The sequence below is a fragment of the Schistocerca piceifrons genome, chromosome 1, assembly GCF_021461385.2.
Source record: "Schistocerca piceifrons isolate TAMUIC-IGC-003096 chromosome 1, iqSchPice1.1, whole genome shotgun sequence".
In the NCBI taxonomy this organism is placed as follows: Eukaryota; Metazoa; Arthropoda; class Insecta; order Orthoptera; family Acrididae; genus Schistocerca; species Schistocerca piceifrons.
In genome coordinates this window covers 1065210952-1065234057 of record NC_060138.1, presented here as the reverse complement: position 1 = coordinate 1065234057, position 23106 = coordinate 1065210952, and the positions used below count along the sequence as shown (strand labels likewise).

The following is a 23106-nucleotide window of genomic DNA, read 5'->3' as shown; positions in this document are numbered from 1 at the left end:
ACACACACACACACACACACACACACACACACACACACAAACGACAAGCTCTAACTTGCACACACATGTCCACTGTCATCTTCAGATGCCTAGGCCTGACAAAGGCTAACATTTAACACTATAGGAAAAGACCAATTGCTATGTAATGTAAGAAAGACATGTCAAGTTTCAGGCAAACACAATTGGCCACAATCTTCACCAATAAAAGAAAGACACATACATTCACATGTACAAGCAAGAACACCTCACACTCACATGACTGCCAACTCCAACATCTCAAGCCGGAATGCAACTGTCACGTGAGATGCAAGCAGCAATATGGAAGGGGCAGGGAAGGGGAAGGAAGAGTAGTGTATGGGTGGGGAGAGAGACAAGCACCATCTGGTGGAGTGTGCAGGGAGTACACTGCCAACAGGCACAGCATCATGAGGTTGAGGGGCAGGGACGTGGGGAAAAAAGGAGCAAGAAAGGAGAGGAGCGGGGAGAGACAGATGAATGCATTGGCAGAGGGCTGCAAATAAACAGGGTGGGAGATGAGAATGGGTAGGAGATGATAAGACAGAGGGGGTGGAAACTTTTGGGTGTAGGGTGTAGAGTCTGTGGACAGTATCTTAGTGTAGGTTGAGGGTGGGATAATTACAGGAGTGGAGAATGTGTTGTACAGATAACTCCCATCTGTAAAGTTCAGAAAAACTGGTGGTGGAGGAAAGGATACAGATGGCTTGAGTAGTGAAGCAGCCATTGAAATCAAGTGTGTTATGTTCAGCTGTGTGTTGTGCCATGCAGTGGTCTATGTTGCTCTTGGCCACAGTTTGGTGGTGGCCGCTCATCGTGGAGGACAGCTGGTTAGTAGTCACACCAATATAAAAAGCTGTGCAATGATTGCAGCAAGGCTGGTAAATGACATGGCTGCTTTCACAGCCGGCCAGACCCCTGATGGCATAGGATAAACATGTGACAGGACTGGAGTAGGAATTGTGGGATGGGTAAACTTGCCAGGTTTTACACCTGGGTCTTCCACAGGGATATGCTCTTTGTGGCAATCTGTTGGGATTGGGAGTGGAATAGGGATGGACTAGGGTATGTGGAGGTTGGGTGGTCAATGGAACATGACTTCAGGAGGGGTGGGAAGTATCTTGTGTAGGTACTTCAGTCCTGTTACAGAAAAACGTAATACAGAAAAAGGACAAGGAAACTGTAGACAATGACTGGTTCACTGTCATGACTAGAAGCATTTGGACTGAACGAAAACTATTAGCATTTTAAATGGACCAAAAGCTCAGCACAAATAACCATACAAAAGATTATATTGCATACTAGCGTATGGAATCTACCTGCTCCACAAGCTGAGCAGCTGTGCTGGTAAATACCTCCTACTATATGCTTATTTCACTTACTTCCACTCCCACTTGAACTATGGAATATTACTACAGGGTAATTATGCAGGCTTACAACCAGTATTTAAATAGCAAAAGAAAGCTGTCAGGACCACTACAGGACTTAGCCCTTGTTAATCATGAAGAAACTGTTTTGAGTACCTTGATATAATTTTTGAAATGTGGCACATTTACAGTGATAGTATTGACAGTGTTGAGAGGGCTCTCAACAGTGAGTGTATATATACATATTGTAGTCAATCAGTTCTGTATTGTGATTGTGCTCAATGTGTAAACAGAGAGGTAAAATGTCTTTAGCTTTCTGTTAATAAATATTCTTAACTTGGAGGCAGTTCACAGCTGCTAAGTAAAAGGAAGATTGTTATTTGGTAAAGTAGTGATCCATTATGAACTAAAAAGAATACTGTTATTCAAAAAGTGCTTAATGAATAGGACATGGTTGATATTGAGATACCAGTGTTTTCTGGAGAAGACTTTGGGAACTGGAAGCAGTGAATGGAAATGTATCTGAAAACAAAGAAATCCTCCACAGTCACTTCAAGAGCAAATATGAGTTTGAGCAATATGGTACTTGGGAAAAAGAAATTTAACTGCACTGAGCTACATATATGCATCAATTTCAAACAAGCAACCAGAATTTGTGAGTGATAAGGAAACTGCTTTTGAGATAATGAAAAAGTTTGATGAATTATACTCCAGGGAACTGACAGCACTGCAATTTATTTGCAGAAACAAGTTGAATAAACTGAAGTTTAGAGACTATAGTGACTTCTACCAGTACCTTGTCTCCTACCTTCCAAATTTCACAGAATTTCTCCTGCAAACTCTTGAGAACTTCCGTGAATTTTGATGGTAGGAGATGAGGAACTCGTGGAAGTAAAGCTGTGAAGATACCTTGTGAGTCATGCTTGACTGGCTGGTTTGACAGAACACTTGCCCACAAAGGGCAAAGGTCCTGAATTTGAGTGTCGGTCCAGCATACAGTTTTAATCTGCCAGGAAGTTTCAGTGAAGAAACTAAATTAGCAGGCACTTAAGTGATAGAAAACTATACACTGAGATCCTTGCTGGAATCTTTGAACTATAGCAAGGACTTAATTGAAATTTTGAAAGAAAAATCTCAGGCAGTTGAATACATTAAAAGTAAAATAAAATGATGGATTTAAAAAACAAGGATGAAAGTGAAGGTGCATAATCAAATGCATTTTACACTGTGAACCAAACCACTATGAGCTACCAGGAGCAGTTGGATTATGTATTTGACAAACAAGGACATTTCCAGAAGGACTGTTACCAGTCAGGAACAAGCAGAGATTCATGGACATCCTCGAGGAGGCAGTCATGACAGTTGACAACATAGTCAAAATGGACAGGATAGCAGCAGTAACAACTGGTCACATGTTAAAGGTGAGTAGATTGAAGAGGCGGTCATCATCCAGGATGCAGAAGATATCAACAGAACTAATATGCCACGATCAGCTTTGTAATGGAGGTACAACCTACGATAGCATGTAATAATGTTGAGTCAGATAACAATGTACAGATTAACTGGTTATTACTCAGTGGTTGTATAGATCATGTTGTCAATAATGATAGTTATTTTTCTGAGTGCATATATTTACAAGACCAAATGCATGTAAAAACTGTGGATGGTGAAGTTTGACAAGCTGCAAAAGTTGGAAATATGATTAATTATTTTCCACTTTATGATGACATGATTCCAATTCAAATAAAAAAATGTATTTTACATAAAGACATGGGTAGAATTTTGATTACCAATACTAAAGTGACAAAAAAATAAATAAAATTGTGCCTGCAGACAATTCCTCAAAAGTTTTTGATAAAGACAATAACTTACTTGTGATCACTTTCTAAGGAAATAGGCTGTACAAAATGACAAGTACAATTTATAAGAAAGTTATTAATGTAAATAATATGAGTAATAAGGATAGTATATCAGTAAAGGAGAAATGGCATTGTACTCTGGGACATGTAAATTTTAACGATCTGGATACATTATGTAAACATCAGTTACCAGATGGATTGTCAACAAATTTAAAATCAGAGTTTATGAAGTGTAAAGTTTGTTTGAAAATAAAATGTGCAATTTACATTTTGAAAGCAATAGAAGCTTAGAAAAAGAAACCTTAGAGATTATTCAAAATGATCTGAATGGGCCTCACTCAACTCACATTTAGCATGAGGAAATATTTTTATTGCTGATTATACATTGTCCAGTCATACTAGTGTGTGTGTGTGTGTGTGTGTGTGTGTGTGTGTGTGTGTGTGTGTGTGGTTTGAGGTTTTTGGGCACTAAACAGCGTGGTCATCAGCGCCCAAATGCATAGAAACAGGAACACATGCGGTGAAGCGACGAAGACGGACAGCAAACAAGGAGAACGGCTAAAAGACACAGACCTGATGCAGTTCCAAATCCTCACATACAGAGGCAAAACAAGAGGAGAAGAGAAGAAACGCACTAAAAAAGGAAAGGAAACACAAGGAAAAGAGAACAGAAATCGAAGTGAAACAAGTAGGTAATTGTGACTGGCGGACCTCTTACCTAAAACCTGGGTGAGCCAGTCACCCAGCAGCACATTAAAATCCTCTCCCTAAAATCCGAGGCAACGAATTGGACAGGACACAAAACCGTAAGACCTTAACTATAATCATTGCATCATCTTGCAAAATAGAGGGCAAATCCTCCTCTCGCCGGAGTAAAAAACCATGCGTTAATGTGCCTGATGCGGAGGCAAGTGAGGACAACCTCATCCTGCCTGCATGACTGGTAGGACGTACGCCATGGCCGCGTGGTGGCCTTGACCAGATGCAGCTTATTTTCACCGACTGTCAGTCACTCCTCTTCCCATTGATGCATAACACGAAAACGCAAAAGGGAGGTAACAGCATGGAGGGGGACGGCACATTCAAAAACTTGAGGGAGGGAACATGTGTCTTTGGCAGCCACATCTGCCAGTTCGTTTCCCCTAATACCCACGTATGTGACCACCTGTCAAAAGCTTGAATAAACACCTCTTGGAGCACCAACCAGTGTGAGACATCTAGGAAGAGAGTCAATGAGGTTCTGGAAGTTACCGACAGGGATGTGGAGCCATGCTGACTCCAGTGCCATGGTGTAAACAGCCCGATTGAGGTGGTCCCACAGATTCTTGATTGGGTTTAGGCCAGGGCGGTTTAGCAGCCAGGGTAGAATGCTAGCCACATCCTGGTGCTCTTTGAAACATGCATGTACACTGCAAGCTGTGTGACATGTTGCACTGTCCTGCTGGTAGATGCCAACATGTCAAGAAAAACAAGCCATAAGTAGGGGTGGACATGGTCCCCAAGGATAGATGTGTACTTTTGTTGATTCATTGTGATGAGATCACTCAGGGAATGCCAAAAAATATCCCCTGGGACATAACACTGCCTCCTCCAGCCTGAGCCCTTCTGACAACTGTTGCCGGGTGTTTGCTTTCAGACATTTTGTGCACAAAATGTGAGTCACTTGAGAAGGTCACTCAACACCACTCAGCATACATCCAACTGCAGTACTGGCATACGAGTTCCAGCCTTTGTCACCAGTGAACAGCATTCAGCTTGGGTGCATCAACCAAGTGCCTGCTGTGGAGGTCCATACACAGAAATGTGCACTGAACAGTCATTGAGAAGACAATGTAGGTGGCCCCTGGGTTAATCTGGGTGGTCGTTTCCTTAACAGTTATTTGTCTATTTGCTCATACTCATCTCCACAGCCATCATTCAGCCCTGTCATCTATGTCCCATGGTGCACCACAGCTGCCTCACTGGTTTTGGATAGTGCCAATTTGCTATACACAGTATTCTTTAATCATAGCGGCACATGAAAAGTTTACAGACTTATACATTTTGAAAATGCTGCCACCCTTGGCTCAAAAGAAAATGATCATGACATTTTGGACATCAGATAAATCACTCTGTTTCCACATAATGACTATGATTGCACTGTTTTCCATGTCCCACTGACCCACTTTATATATTCTCCATTGCTAGCACTGCCACCTGCCATCTGTGAGTGGCTATTGCATGTTGGTATTGAACATAGGATGCGGTCACATTAATGTGAATGGACCCAAGCAGTAAAGAAGCTAGAGTCTACACTGTCAAATCTAAAAATCAAGTTTACGATTGTTAATGAAATTGAAAATTTAACTGGTAGAACTATTAAGAAATTGAAATGTGACAATGGGAAGGAATATTTAAATTCAGATGATTATCAGTTTATAAGATAGAAAGGAATCATTTTAAATGCATCTCATCCCTGTGTACATGAATTAAATGGTACAGCTGAAAGATGCAACAGATCACTTAATGCATATCTGAAGATGCCTGTTATCTGAAGCAAGGATAGATAGGAGATTTTGGCTTGAAGTAGTTTGTGCAGCTGCATACCTTTAAAAACAGAACTTTAGGAAAACACCTTATGAGATAATCTTTGGAAAGAAGCCTACTGTTAAATATTTAAAGTGTGTGGACCAGAGGGTCCAGTTCAACCTTTGACTCATGATGTAATTGCGTTGTGTTGTATGAGATCATAAGGGGTGGAGTGTTTGAAATGGATTGTGTTTTCACAGGGCATGTTGGAGTAAGTTGTGCACACTAATGTGGGATTAATGTTTTTGAATAGTTTGCAAGCAATGTTAGTGCAGCAATGGATGTAGGACTGTGTGTTACTCTAAGTTTTGGAGTTTGTTTGGTTTAGATTAGATTAGATTCAGCTTTTGTTCCACAGACCCAAAAAATGAGATCATTCTCATGGGTGTGGAACATGTCAGAAACTATAACATAAAAAACCTAAAATATCTGAATATAATACTTACAACCCTGACCATTTGTCAGAAGATTGTCAAAATAAGTGGATACATTACAGTAAAATGGAAAAATACTTACAGGATACTGTCAGAATAAAACATTGTTATGCACTTTTAACAAATTTGTCATGCACAAAATACATAATCTTAACTGTAGTGACTAAGTGCTGCTAAAACTGAAATGTAACAGACATTTTTACTTAATCTGGCCAAACAGTCCCTGTTAAGATATTCTTCTATAGAGTAGAAGGAGTTGCCTATCAAAAAGTCTTACAAACTTTGTTTAAACCATGCTTTATCTAAAGCCAAGTTGTTAATGGTTGCTGACAATTTGTTGAAAATATGTGTTCCTGAATACTGGATCACTTTTTGGACCAAGGTAAGTCATTTTAGACTATGTATTGATCTATTTGTTGGAAATAGAGATATATTACTTGCAACAAATTTCATGAAGGAATAAATATACTGAGAAGCAGTGGTTTACATCACAAATGATTATATGATAATTAGTCAAAACCCTCAGCTGCCGACAGGTGTTGTTGATCTACCTTGATGGGGACAGCTGAAAATGTGTGCCCCGACTGGGGCTCGAACCCAGGATCTCCTGCTTACATGGCAGACACTCTACCCATCTGAGCCACCGAGGACACAGACGAATAGTGCAACTGCAGGGACATATCCCTTGCACGCTTCCCGTGAGACCCACATTCCCAGCTGCCCACAATCTACATACATAATGCACCTAATAGATATTTGCCCCTCACGCACCTGTCTTGCCTATGTCTGCAGACATGCACATTCACTTGACAGCTGCTAATGGCTCTCCTGTTGCTGTTAAGGGATTCCAGACACATACTCAAGACCCTGGCTATGATACACACTTCACATGGTCGTTCACCATTGCCAGTGTTACAGAGATGGTCCTGAGTGCTGATTTCCTATGGGCCTTTTGCCTTATGCCCTTACTGCATGCAAACAAACTCTTCTACATGCCTCCTGATCACACTGCTGACAGTACACGCACTTCGGCCACCTCACTGCCCCAATGCGATGATGCCAACAATCCTTCACCCTCGGACAAGCCCATGCAGTGGTACATAAACAGTGTGTGGACTGCACTGACCACTTACTACACGTCTGTCAACAGAATAAGGACACACAAAAGACACTTATTTGCGTCTGACAGTACAATGTGTCCTTGCACAGCCACATCCAAACAGTGCAGGCAGAAATTGCAGAGGCTTGATCGCCCCTTGAGCACCTCCATTCCACACCTATCACCTACACTTACGGACCTGCACCTGTTACTTGACACCTCACATCACTTGATGCAGCCACCCCTATCTCACCATTTACCAAGGTCAGTAAATCACTTGCTGCTTATTCTGTGCCTGCTCCTTTGCACCTTGTGTCGTTGGCGCTGCACTTATAGTCCTGCTGTTCACCTCCCCCAAGCCTGCACTCATGTCAGACAATCCCTGCCATGCTGCATATGTGCCTGCACAGTATGCTGCTTCCTGCCCCATGCTGCGCCTATGCAGAATGGCCTCACCCACACTGTGCCATCACCTGCACAGTATGCTGCTGTCCATGCCCAACCAGCGCCTGCACCCATTGTGTGCCTGTCGCACTGCAACTGATCCTATACAGCTCGTTGACCACGCCATGCATGTAAATGCACCAGCCTCACCCGGGCGGTCCAGCTCCAGTCTGCGGCTGCAATCTGACACTGCCACCTGCCAGGCTGAGCTAGCACCTGCTTGCAGCACTGCCTGCCACCCTGCATCTCAGCTTCCCCAGCTCACTGAACATGCCATGCCTATGCAGACTACCATCTTGCTTGGACAATCTGGCTCCATCCTATAGCTGATGTCCAACTTCATTTCTGCTGCTCAGGACAGACTTCCAAGTGGCCCACGCTGGTAAACTCTCAACCAGTGCATCTCAGTCTCATGGTTACAGACAAGGAGCTGGTAGTCACAGGGGGCCATGATGACTGCACCATCTCACCTGAGTCCCTGGTACACCATTTCTGGGAAGTTCTCACCTTACCTGATAATGTCAATCTTGCAACTTTGCATTTGCATTTCACTGTTAATGGCTGCCTGACCATCTTCACTATATGCCTACCCTCTCTGGACAGTAAGCTCATGGACCCACCCAATGCACATGTACCAGAGGTACCTCACCCACACACACCAGTCATGATCTCCACACTGTGGTCTGCACTAGCAGTAAAAGGGGGGGGGGGGGGGGGGGGCGAGCGGTGAGCACTCTGTGGGTATGTTTGCGTTGATGGTCAGAGAGTGTTATGTCATATATTCTTGTATGTATCATGTTTCTATAAAATAAAGTGTATTGTGTATTCTGTACCACTGTGTTGTCTATCATTTCCTATCACTATGCACTGGAGTTCCACAAGTCCTTTGGAGAACAGACACACCCCTGCATGAATATTAAGAACTCACATGACAAGCCAGTACAAAGCAAGGAAGGTAAGGCTGAAAGGCAGAAGAATTATGTAGAAGGGATTTTGAAATGAAATGAACTCTAAGGCGATGTTATGGAATGGGGAAGAACAGGTGGGGGTTGAGATACTCATGAGAAGAATCTGACACAGCACAGAAAGACCAAAGTTAAAACAAGGTCTCTGCAATAGATGACATTCCCTCAGAATCCTTAGGAGAACAGACAGTTTCAAAATTATTCCACCTGCTGTGAAAAATGAAATGTAATAATTTCAGTGCCAAAGCAGCCAGATACTGACTGATGTGAATATTACCAAAACATCAGTTTAATTTAACTTGGTTGTGAAATGCCAATACAAGTTCTTTACAGAAGGATGGAAAACTGATGGAAGTCAACACCAGAGAGGGCAGGTGTGGTTTCTGGAAAAATGTAGAACCACAAAAGGCAATGCCAAACCTACAAATTATCTTACTAGATAGGTTAAAAAAGGACAGACTTACATTTATAGCTTTGTTTGATATAGTGTAGCTTTGGACAATGTTAACTATAATACACAGTTGGAAATTTTGATGGCAAGAAGATAAAATGCATGGAGTAAAAGGCTATAGCAACTTGTATGGCAACCAGACTGCAGTTACATGACAGTTGGGCATGAAAGATAGAAGGGGGTGAGACTGGAATAGAAATATCAACTGACTGGAAGAACAGTGTCTTGCAAGTAGGTTATAAAATGAACATTGGCAAATATAAAAAAGGTAATTGAATGCAGCCATATTCAATCAGACAGTGCTGAGATAATTAGTTTAGAATTTTCAACATAAAATAGAAGATGATTGTTGTTATTTGGAGAGCAATATAATTTACAAAGGCTTAGTTTGAGAGGATATAAGATGTACACTGTTAATAGCGAGAAAAGCATTTCCGAAAAAAAGATATAAATGTAAATTTTAGGAAGTACAGGGTGTACCTAGATTCTGGGAACACTTTCAATTATTTATTGCACAAGAACCAAACATTGTACAGATATCATACATGTGTCATTTTGAAGATAAACCCTGAAAGTTTTCTTCATGTATACCACCACAGTGTAGTTTGGTAATCTGCCGATAGTCAGCGCTAGTCGCAAACATGGCGAGCTTAGGTGCAATGGATCAGCTGTGCTACAGAAAGTGACAGCTGTTTCATGAAATGGCCTCCCCGATCACCAGATCTCACACCATGTGACTTTTTCTGTGGGGACACATTAAAGATCTGGTGTATGTACCGCCTCTACCACGTGATGTAGCAGAGCTCCAGGAGAGAATATGGGAAGTGACTGCCACAGTCAACAATGCCATGCTGGGATGGGTATGGCACTAATTCAATTACCATATTGACGTCTGCTGGGTCACTCATGGTTTGCATATTGAATGTTCGTTAAAAAAAAACTTTCAGAGCTTCTCTTCAAAATGCAATATGTATGACATCTGTACAATGTTTAGTTCTTGTGCAATAAATAATTGAAAGTGTTCCTGGACTTTATGTACACCCTGTATTTTCTGAATATATTTATCTGCAGAATAGCCTTGTATGGAAGTGAAACAAGAACAATACACAGTTCAAACAAGAAGACAATAGACGTGTAGGGAATTCTTTCTTCACTGACCTTGCATACATAACCCTGTGGTACACTAGTACGTACAGGTATTAATATTAACAGGGAAAAAGGTGAACAGGATATGGAAGTTAATCTTGATTTTTTGGTTCCTTTATTGGAACAGGATTAAATTAAATAAGAAGCCTCACAGAACTGTAGGTTTCAGAGAGTGGTAAGCAGTGAATTATAAAAGTCAAAAATTTTACACACCTATTCCATACCTAGCAAATACAAGAAAAGAAAACTTGTGGGCACACATGTGGCAGAATACAGCAATCAGATGACATGTGGTATACTAATCAGTATAATATAGTCATTACTGGGAATTTCATGATGGGGAAGTAGCCTACCAATACCATGAAACTGCTGGGGATAGAGTGAAAAACATCAATCTCAAATTGGTCCGTGTGAGCAAAATTCTAACACTCTACCACCAGCACTCAGCAAGGTTTTGCATATGTCCGCAATCATTTTCTGGCCAAAGCTTGCAATACAGACTCACCAGCATCATCTTCTCTGCAAAAGTACACGACCAGAATACTGTCACTGCACCTCACAGCAAGTCCTGTCTTCAAGTCCACACAGCACAGAAGACAGTCACAACGAAGCACTATCTCACTCAGGTGAGGTTTTCAATCATTCACCATTGGTGCAGGAAGTGCCAGTCAGCTCTTTCCATTGCATGCTTTTCTCTGGAAAAACCACAGGGCTGCCACAGGGCACTGCATGGTGTACAGAGATTCCACTACTTCAGTCCACTTTGGACACAGCCGATCCACATCATCCACGGTTGTTGCCTGCTGAAGCAGGCAGATGTCAAGCGCACATGCATTGTAACATGTTGCTACACAGTTTCCCACTGTGAGAAGGAGACAGTTTGGAGGGAGGGGTGCACTGCCAACAGCAGTGGTGGTGGTTGCAGCCCCTGCACCAGATGGCAGTGTGGAGCTGGTGAGGGGGGCATCAGCTGTGGTAGTGAAAGTGGAGGCAGTGATTATGTGTCATGTTCCCCATATCTGGCTGCAGTGTAGAGACAGCAGGGCAGCATATGCTGCAGTGGCAGGCATGTTAACAGCATATATGGTTGGCTTTGCGTTGTCCCATGGCCAAATCACCAGCGGGGGTGAGGGGTGGCACTGCACTTTGGTCCACTTCCACATTGAAGTATGGTGCACAGTTGGGGCACGGGTGACAATAGTGGCAGTAGTGTTCTGGTATGTTGCCAGGTGGCAAATGGAGAATGGCACTGTGTGTGCCCTGCATGGGTGGTATACTGTACACCATACTGTAGTGGTGCCATGGGCATGCACTGCGGGTGCCCCATGCTGGTAGGCCGGGTCACCCACCACTAGGAGGGCATGCGCTGGTGCTGCAGTGGTAGTGAATGGCCCATCAGTGCCTGGGGTGTGGCGTGTTTGCATGTCGACTCAGGTACCACAGTCGGGGAGGGAAGGTTCAGCAGTGGGGACAAGGTGGCTGAGTAATTGGCAGCACTGTCGAGTTGGTCAGCAAGGCAAACAGCAAGGCAGCCTCCTTCCTGGAGTCCCATGGGCTGCCACTTAGCTTGGCAGTGTTGGGTGAGGCATCATCACAGTTGCTTGATGCCACCTAAATCACAATGGCCAGCGGCACACATGGGCTCGAGAGGTTGCGTGTTTATGCCAGCTTCAGGTGATTGAGACGTTGGTCACAATGCTGTGGAGCTGCAAGGAGAGCATCTTTGTGCCGTGTGAGAGGATGAGATTCAGGCCTCTGAGTACTGTGGGCAGAGCGACAACTGATAGGCCTCATCCACAGCATCACCTGTGCACCTATACTGAGATCCCACTGCATGAAGGACTGGTGTTCAGCGTGTTGCCTGGGAGGTGCTGGGTGCAGGTGCGCCACTGAGTTGTGAAGCTGCTGCACAAAGGGTGACATGCCTGTCCCGGGTGGCAGGGTGTGTTGCTCAGTGAGGTTGCCTGGGAGGGCAAGTGGCTGTCCATACACAAGCTTGGCAGCAGATGTTCCCAAATCTGCTTTGTGGGCTACCCACAAACTTAAGAGAACTAGAGGCAGTGCAGCAGTCCAAGTTGCAGAGTGGCATGTGAGAGCAGCTTTTAGAGATCTGTATAATTGCTCCACCATGCCATTAGCAGCAGGTTGGTAGCAAGTTATGTTGGGCAGAGGTACTGTTTCAGACCACTGGGTGAACCTATCGATTATAGTAAGGAGATACCAGTGGCTATTGGATGATGGCAGGAGACTACGATATTCATGATATCAGAAGTGATGGTCCACTGGGGGGTGGGGGGAGGGGGCAGTGGTATGCATGTGCCTGCCTACTTTAGAGCACAGGCATGGGATGCAGGTGTGGGCCCAGTTGGTGCAATCATGCTGGATATTGGGCCAAATGAAATACTCCCACAGGAGCACAGCAGACTCACAGATCCAGGGTTGTGCAAGTGCTTGAAAGCCGCCTTGTGGAACTCTGGGGGATGGTTTGGACGGACACGTTCCAAGGGGGAGCCTGGCCGGTCAGTACTGGCATGAACATTGCACTACATGGTTTTGTGGGTGCCTGGCATTACACACGGTTGCAAGCTGAGACCAATATTTACATCGTTTTGCAGCTGTAGGAGATCAGCATCGGCAATAGAGGCAGCAGTGGTGAGGTCCAAATAGTTGAGTGGAGCAGTAAAGGCACACAATCAGCAGTTGATGATTATGTTGTCTATTCCAGCAACATGCTGGACAACAGTGGTGAACTGTGCGATATCTGCATGCCCTCTTCGCAACAGAAACCTTTTGTCAAGAGGCAGTAGTCATTAAAAACTGTGAAATGGCACCCCAGCTTCAAGGTTCTGAAATACACAGTAAGGAACTAGTGATCATACATGGCTTAACACTGCTGTGGCTCTGTGAGATTTCAGGGGCTGCAACTCCCTTCAGTGTGTTGCTGCTGGACTGTGCCTATGGCAGACTGGCTGACATCAATTACAATTGTGAATGGAGTAGTCAGATGAGGTTATGCTAGGAGGGGCAGCTTGTGAGAGGTCATGCTTTGTTAGTTCAAAATTTAGACATTTGTGCCATCCAGGGAATGGACCTGTTGCCTTTTGTTTGATCACTCTAGAGTGCAGCCTTGAGCACTATTTGCACACTCCTGGCATCCTTTATGTGGTGCCTGGAAAAATTCACAGTTCCAAGAAACATGCACAGTTCCTTGCACTTAGTGGGATGTGGGAACTCAGACACAACCTGGACCTTCTCGTCAAGGGGCAAAAACCTGCAGATGATATCCTGTGCCACACAAAGTTGATCTCTGGAACACTGAAAATGCACATCTCCAGGTAGGTAAAGACAATGTAGAGCATCAACACAGAACCTTTGACTAGCAGTGGGGGGCTACAGAATAACAGCAAAAATTATGTGGGTAGGTTGGGAAATTAATGAGGAGGTACTGAGTTGAACTGGCCAGAAAAGAAATTTATGGCGCTATCTGGCTAAAAGAAGTGATTGGCTGATAAGACACACCCTAAGACATCAAGGAATTATAGATTTAATAATGGAGGGATGTATGGGGGTAAATATTGTAGAAGAAGACCAAGTTTTAGTACAGTAAATAGATTCAAATGGATGTAGGTTGCAGCAGCTATGCAAAGGGGAAGAGGATTATACAAGGAAGACTAGCACGGATCGCTGCGTCAAACCAGTCTTCAGATTGAGAACTCCAATAATAATGTATACCCAAACAATAATGTATACTCAAAAATTTTGAATAGTCTGTCCTATTCACTGACTCCTGTTCATGTGCTTCATACATCACTGGTGTTATTTATTTGTCTGATAGAACTGATGATACTGTGGTTTTTTTTCTTTTATAGAAACAAGGGTCATACTTTTGCAGAGAACCAAATAATAACTCTTTGAAAAACGTTGACAATTTCTTCTGATATTGTACCCGAAACAGGACTATTGTTTACTAACATCTGTCATCTATCTATACACACCTCTTAAGCTAAAACAAATTTTTGATGGGAAGCTCCCTTGCCCTTTTGATAATAGGAAAGATACAGCCAAAGAAAGAGTTGTCTTGTGGCATAGGAGCAAAATGTCCAGGCACAGTGCACTGTTGTCAGAAACCACAGAAATTCCCCGGATTAATTACTGCATTCACTTCTATGGAACTTGTTCATTTATTTTTGTGCTGTTACACACTATCAGAAAATATAAAAAATTAACATCTCTAAGGATATGACATGGAAATAGTACATTTGTATGGGGCATAAATAATGGCAGTAAAGTGAACTATTTGGACCGCCTAGCTGTAGATGCAGTAAGAATCATACACTGGGCATGAGAAAAATGTGTATTCAGAGAATTGTAATGAAGTAGTACACACAACAGACATGCCAGCATTGTGTTGACGGGAGAAATTCATTCAATAATTTCAGCTAGTTCATTTTGTGGTCCTGACTGTAGTTATATGAAAAAAAGAAAACAAGAGCTGATTCACAATTCCACAGGATCATGCGTGCTACACCAAATGAGCAATCATTGTTGATCACCAAGTAAATACATCACAAGCTGGGACCAAGTAGTCATTGACAATCATAAAGTGACTACATCACAAATAGGGACCAAGTTTACTACTCTGGATTAAAATAACATGTGAACACCTATCAATCATGATTTGGAATCAGCATATTTGCATGTGAGATTGATAGTGGGAGATACAGGCAATGATTCTAAGTGACATGTTGTGAACAGAATACATACTACATGCTGAGTACAAATATTTAGCATATAATAATAACTGGTGTAAGACTGACTGTTTTCGAGAACCATACAGCATTAGTAATAGTTGTCAGGCACTGTTGAAGAGCACAATTGTTCCTTAGATGAATTTCATTGACTGGAAGAGGGAATCTGTACAATTAGCCAACGCAATGGATGTGAGATGTCAGCTGAAAGCATTGCAACACCAACATAAATTGCACCCAGAGTATCAGAATGATCTGGAGTTTATGAAGCAGTGGTATAAGAGAACAGACAATAATTGAACCCTTCCCAATCAGTTAATAAACATTAACATTTATTAATTTATTTAACTGAATAGATAGTAAATCTACTCACCAAGGGCAGCAGAACACACACATAAAAGACAGTTGTAATTGGCAAGCTTACGGAACCAGAGGCTCCTTCTTCTTGCAGAAGGGTTGAAGTGGAAGGAAGAGGGGTGAAGGAAAAGGATTGGAGAGATCTAGGAAAATGGGTACATTTCGGGAAATGCTGATATAGACGGCCAAACAGTGTTTACATAACAGCTGGTATATGACATGTGTTGTTTCACAGGTGGCTCTCCCTCTGATAGTATGTTTTGCGAGTTACAGTACTGTTATAGGTGGTGGTAGGAGTGTGCTTAGGGCAAGTCTTGCAGCAGGGATGGTCACAGGGGTAGGATCCATAGGGTAGGGAGATAGGTGCAGAAGGAGCATAGGGTTTGACAAGAATATTTCTGGGTGTGGTGGGAAAATTTCAGACAGAATGAATCTCATTTCAGGGCATAATTTTAGGAAGTCATGCCCCTGTCAGAGTAGCTGATTAACACATTCCAGAACATGATAATACTGAAATACCAATAGTGTGCTCCGAAGTTGTTTTTTGGAATGATCAGCAGTACCAGGATTGGATGTGATGGTTCGGGAAATCTGCTTTTTAACTAGGCTATGGGATAATTACATGCAGTGAAGGCTGAGGTAAGAATGGTGGTGTATTGCTGTAAAGAGTCTGCATCCGAACAAATACATTTGCCTTTGATGCCAAGGCTGTATGGGAGGGAACGTTTGACATGGGAAGGATGGCAACTGTCAAAATGTAAGTGCTTTTGTTGGTTGGTAGGTTTCTTCAGTGAGGACGAGATCAACATCAAGGAAAGTAGCATGGAACTCAGAATAGGACCATGTGAGGTTTAATTGGAAGAAGGTATTCAGAGATTCTAGGAATTTTAGCAGGTCAGCTTCACCATGATTCCATATGGTAAAGATGTCATCAATGTATCTAAACCAATCCAGGGGTGAAGACTTGTGGATCCTAGGAAAGCCCCCTCGAAGTGACCCACGAAAAGGTTGGCATAGGAAAGAGTCATCCTGGTTCCCATGGCCATAACCCTGATCTGTTTGTATGTGTGCCCCTCAAAGGTGAAGTTGTAGTTGGTAAGTAAGAAGCTGAGTAAGATGCATAGGAAGGATGTCATAGGTTTTGAATCAGGTGGGCACTAACTGAGAAAACGTTCAGCAGCAGACAGTGTGGGGGATGTTGGTTATAGAGGGAGGTGGCATCAATTTTGGCAAGCAAGGGGTGTGGTGAGAGTGGGATGGGTGCGGATTTCAGATGATCTAGGATATGGTTGGTGTCTTTGATGTAGGAGGGAAGTCTTTGTACTATGGGTTGCAAGTGTTAATCAACTAAGGCAGATATATGCTTGGGGGGGGGGGGGGGGGGGCTTTGTAACCAGCAGCTACAGAACGGTCAGGATGATAAAACATCAACAAACAGTTAATTTACTGTTTGCAACTAACATGAACATTCCTGTCAGTCACAACACATAAATATGTTAATATTACTTTAAAGTAAAGAAGAATGAGTAAGGGTATAATTTTGAAACAAATTTATGTCAAAAACACTGTGACTTTCCACTACATGAGTTTTTTCAAGTCATAGAAAATGTCATATACACTCATGAAATTTTATTCAAGTTGTTTAAGACAGCAATTCAGTGTGGTAATGATATCAGCAACCTTAAATGTTGTGTTGCAAAGACAATGTATCAAGCATCCATTTGGTTTAAAGCAAATGGCTTCTTACTGAATGACAACAATCCTAAAGGCAAGATTCCGTCAGATGATCCAAGTTATGTTGAGCTTTTGGGGGTATATTTAGAGGATAAATTATCTTGAGGACATTATGTGCAATATATTAGTCGGAAGCTGTCAAGTGTGATCTATGTGTTAAGGTGACTTACAGATTGTGTAGTCAAAACGTATGTTAGAACAGCCTATTTTTCTTTCTTCCACAGCATAGTAACATATGGTATTATTTTATGGAGGAACACTTATAAATCGCAACGTAAACTATTGTTTTGTAAATGAAAGATGATGACTGTAATAAACTACACACAGACTATGTTTCATTTTACGCAAAAAAGAAGTTACTGAACGTATGTTAGAACAGCCTATTTTTTTTTCTTCCACAGCATAGTAACATATGGTATTATTTTATGGAGGAACACTTATAAATCGCAACGTAAACTATTGTTTTGTGAATGAAAGATGATGACTGTAATAAACTACACATAGACTATGTTTCATTTTACGCAAAAAAGAAGTTACTGAAAAAAAGTAGAGAAAATGTACATTGTTATAACACAAAAGGCAACAGTTGCATTTATAACCCAAAGCACAGACTGTCCAAATCACTGAATAGCTATGAACTCATGTGGCATAAATTATTTAATAACATTCCACAATCTTTACAAGAATTACCGGAACAAGCATTCAAACAAATATTGTATGACTGGGTAGTTACTCACACATTCCGCGATATAAATGAACATTTCAACTGTAATATACAATGAAGAGCCAAAGAAATCGGTACACCTGGCTAATATCGTGTAGGGCCCCGCGAGCACGCAGAAGTGCCGCAACAGAACGTGGCATTGCCTCGACTAATGTCTGAATTACTGATGGAGGGAACTGCCACCATGAATCCTGCAGGACTGTCCATAAATCCGTAAGAGTACGAGGGGATGGAGATCTCTTCTGAACCACGTTGAAAGGCATTCTATATATGCTCAATAATGTTCGTGTCTGGGAAGATTGGTGGGCAGCGGAAGTGTTTAAACCAAGAAGACTGTTCCTAGAGCCACTCTCTAGCAATTCCGGATGTGTGGGGTGTCGTATTGTTCTGCTGGGTTTGCCCAAGTCCGTCGGAATGCACAGTGGACATGAATGGAAGCAGGTGATCAGATAGGTTGCTTACGTACGTGTCACCTGTCAGAGTCGTATCTAGACGTATCAGGGGTCCCATATCACTTCAACAGTATGCGTCCCACACCATTACAGAGGTTCCACCAGCTTAAACAGTCCCCTGCTGGCATACAGGGTCCCTAGATTCATGAGGTTGTCTCCGTACCCGTACACGTCCATCCACTTGATACGATTTGAAACGAGACTCGTCCAACCAGGCAACGTATTTCCAGTCATCAACAGTCCAATGTCGGTGTTGAAGGGCCCAAGCGAGGCGTAAAGCTTTGCGTCGTGCAGTCATCAAGGATACACGAGTTGGCCTTCGGTTCCGAAAGACCATATCGATGACGTTTCGTTGAATGGTTCGAACGCTGACAGTTGTTGTTGGACCAGCATTGAAATCTGAAGCAATTTGCGGCAAGGTTGCACTTCTGTCACGTTGAACGAGTCTCTTCAGTCGTCGTTGGTCCTTTTCTTGAATGATCTTTTTCCTGCCTCAGCGATGTCGGAGATCTGATGTGTTACCGGATTCCTGATATTCAAGCTACACTCGTGAAATGGTCGTACGGGACAATCCCCACTTCATCGCTACCTAGAAGATGCTGTGTCCCACCGCTCGTGCGCCGACTATAACATCACGTTCAAACTCACTTAAAACTTGACAAGCTGCCATTGTAGCAGCAACAACCGATCTAAAAACTGCGCCAGATACTTGTTGTCTTATAGTGGCGTTGCCGGCCGCAGCGTCGTATCCTGTCTCTTTACCTATCTCTGTATTTTAAGACGCGTTCCTACACAAATTTCTTTGGCGCTTCAGCGTAACAATGTGCCGGCCGCAGTGACTGAGTGGTTCTAGGCCTTTCAATCTAGAACCGCGCGACCGCCACGGTAATAGGTTCGAATCCTGCCTCGGGCGTGGATGTGTGTGATGTCCTTAGGTTAGTTAGGTTTAAGTAGTTCGAAGTTCTAAAGGACTGATGACCTCAGATGTTAAGTCCCATAGTGCTCAGAGCCATTTGAACCATTTTGTAATAATGTGACACTAACAACAAACCTGTTTTTTTTTAAATATCAGTTGAATTGTATTATATGTGTAACATTTTCTGTTGCTGTAATGGCTGCATAGCAATAAAATTATTATTATTATTATTGCAATCTCACAGAATGACTATCATCTTAAGTGCGAATGTATGAAATAACATGAAGTGCTGCTAACCAATTGTGAACGAACTATAAGAAAAAGTACAGTGCGACTGTCTAACTGAGTCCAGTCTACCACATCCCTGTAGAAATGGAGTTCACCTGTACCGCACAATTTTACAATTTTCTTGTCCCTTGACAGGCACACGTGAAGGATGCAGGGAAAAAAGGGACTCATCAGTAATTTGATTATTTTGAGTCACCATCAAAAACGAATCTGGGATCAGTGTATTTTGTCCTGACGTTGATTTCAGACTAGTTTATGCAAGATCAGCTAGTAGTCTCGTTAAAAAATTATGTTACATTATCAAAACTTTATTCTAATACCTCCAATCTCAAACTTTCAAAATAACAAAAAGCCTATAAGCCCCTTCGTTTCCGGCACTCTTCACAAGCCAAAGGCAATAAAAACAGTCAGCATTTCTTAAAAGTGGATTTTTATTGATTTTAAATCCAAAGTGAACTTAGGTACAAAAATATAAATACTAATTTATTTGACGTATATTGTACTTTTCGACTATTTCGACCATGTATGCGTCGTTTGGACTGCATGCAATCCTCGGTGCGTCTTTTAAGTGACAGGACAACCAATTACGATATTTATTTTTCAAGTAGTTCATTTTCACAAACGAAATTTCAGAAAGATAGCTTGAAGGAAATAGTGTTAAAATAAACTGCGTAGAGTCTCGTAAATTTTTATTATTGCTAGGCACTCATCTCCAAAATTCAATCTATTCCTGCTTTTCACAATGTCCTATAAATTGAGCTTTAAGCTGTGTGTTGAGATGAAGTTCGATTATCTCATTTATTAAATAAGTTTTATGAAGCCAAAATTGGTAGAATAATTTGAGATCACCATCATCAACATACCAAGTGTTCTCTGTGAGGATGAAACAAATACCCTTTTTTTTTAATTTCTTCCAAGCGTACTTTCACATAGAATGTCATGCCTTGGTAAATACTTTCGGCGATAGTTAGGTCAGATTGGAACACACAACAGTTGAAAAATTGGAGAAATCTTTTTCTTCAAGTTCGTTTACGTGCAATTGCTGTTTGGCTTCATATGCTACTCTTTTAATTAGTCATGTGCCCATTTATTTTATTTTGGCCCTGGATTTCCAAATTACATTTGTTGAATTTTTGTGTAGTATTGAAGAAAAAAGCTGTAAGTGCCCACAATTTTTACTGCTGTGTTGTAAGAATTAAAAAATTTCAGATTTTAAATTGACGAACGGTTCTTGTACTTTTCCATTGCTTATACCGAGATTCTCAGATCGGTACCAAACATCGTATGTAGATAGAGTATCAACCAAAACACCGATTTAGTCCGTGCTATGTGCTGTCATCCAATAGAACATGTGTTAACGGTAATTAAAACTAACACCGGAACTACGCAGCACAGCAAAGTCGTATCTGTGAGTGATAGTTCTGCAGATCTCAAGTGTGTGAGTTGATAGTGCGTAAGGTCATCGCGCGTTCAGACCCCATAGAAAAATATCCATTAAAGAACAACCCTAGAGACAATAAGAGGGCTCGCCAGGACCCATCCGAACCAAAACCTATTGTTGAGACAAAGAGTCGAACACATCAACACTAAGATCCTGTCGAAAGCCTGGTATATGGCACAGATACTTTGCGCACTAACAGAAATTGCACGAACGATCCAAGGGGAATCTTTTACCGGATTTGGATGCGGGAGATATTCGAAGTGTCATAGGCGACGTGTTGGCTGAGATTTGTCGACGGCGCTGTTGTTCCACAAAGCAACCCAAATGGAGAACAAGAACAGGCAACTGACGTTCGACAAGACCTACGCTCTCCCCACTGTGACTAATCCACAATTAAGAACGGCAAATCACATCTACGGCGCACTAACACGACAAATGAACAAAACAAAAATTGTGACAAAATTTCCAGACCACGATTGGCGAATAGTGTCGAAAAAAAATCCCAGAACTGGCAATACCAGAGCATGCCAGATCCATGTGGTACAAGTTCGTGCACAACACCGTACCAAATAATGAAAGGCAGGCCCTAACCCATATGAAAGAATCGCCCAACTGCGAAATCTGGAACGGAAAGGATACCGCACAACACCGGCTCCTAAGCAGGGCTAGCAGCAATCTATGGCCGACATGAAAACAAATGATAGCCCAAACGATACACGTAACATACAAATTACGGCACTCGCCGTCCCTGATGCGAAACCGTTCCCCAGACCGAAGAGCACGGCCACGATATGGATGCTAGCCTTGACTGCAAACGCGAAAAAAGCAATCCGACAGTGTGCAATTCCTTACGGACTTGCGGGAAGAAGACAAGAAGGTAAAACAACAACCAAATAGCGCCTTCAGGGATGGCCTGTCTGCCAGCCAGCCTTTCCCCCCCCCCCCCACCCCCGCCGTCGCCACCCCAATCCCACAGCCCCCACGCTCTCGTTGTCGGCACCAACGCCTTCCCATCCCTTCCACACCCCACAGGCAACAAGAATTGCTACATGTGTCTTCAAGTGCAATTAAGTGACAGTGAAAAGAGGTTTTTTTAAGTTCTCGCATGCAAAGTTATCTTACAGTGCCATCGTAATCATTTTGGTGCCTGTGTATTTTTCCCTCATGTGTAAATAATATGTGTGCTAAACAGTGATTATCGCACTATCATTAAAGCTTAGCAGTGAAATAAATTAGTGCTCAGCACTGAAATCAATTAGTGATTTAAACACTCTATTTAACCATTACTCTTTCCCTCTCTCTCTGCTCTGCCTGTTTTACTCTCGTTCCCCACTTTTATCAAATTTATTCTATACTTGCTCTGTCCATTGCATCCCAGTGTGTTGTTTCTCACTCGATTGTCTAAATGTAATACAGTGTTACATGGTTTAATGTAACGTGTTTCTTGCTTTCCCTTGCTTATACATAATATGTAAATAGTGAGAATAGCATACCATTTTAAATGCTGAAACAATTTTTACTATATAGTGTAAACCAGGAAATATCCTGCATCCACGTGCTCTTCTGAGATGCTCTTCGACTCTGCTGGCCAATTGTGGTCTGGAAATTTTGTCTCAATTTTTCTTTTGTTCGTTTGCCCTCTTAGTTCGCCATAGATGTGTTTCGCCGTCCTTAATTGTGGGTTAGTCATAGTGGGGAGTGCTTAGTTGTTGTCGAGCGTTAGTTGCCTGATGTGACACGTCTTGGAAGGGGATGTGTCTACTGTCTACTGGCGCTTCCTCTGACTGTGGCCTGTAGTTCCTTATTGGGCAGGCTGCGACATTGTTTCCGTTCCTGTTCTCCATTTGGATTGCATTGTGGAACAACAGCACAGAACGCTTTGTTTTCATGTCGACCAATCCCAGCCCTCCTTTAGTATTGGAACCTCAGCCACTCTGCATTGTTGCCAGATGTATCCATTAGGCGGTGATGACGTCATCCAAGATCACGGCCATGACGTCATTCAAGACGGCGGAGTTTGGCAGGAAGAAGGTCATTTGGGTTACCTCCACTAACCTAACCCCTTCCCTCCCCCAGAAAAATGGCAGGAAGTTCAAAT

At 42.5% G+C, this 23106-nt stretch overlaps 1 protein-coding gene and 1 non-coding gene across 2 annotated transcripts in view; both read right to left on the bottom strand.

Annotated features, from left to right (window-relative positions):
* The window catches only part of LOC124797911 (UDP-glucosyltransferase 2-like), a 133515-nt gene that overhangs the window by 89571 nt on the left and 20838 nt on the right, over positions 1 to 23106 (bottom strand). The window lies entirely within an intron of this gene.
* Positions 6820 to 6893, bottom strand: Trnat-ugu. Its single transcript has one exon. It is a non-coding gene; the product is annotated as a tRNA-Thr (tRNA).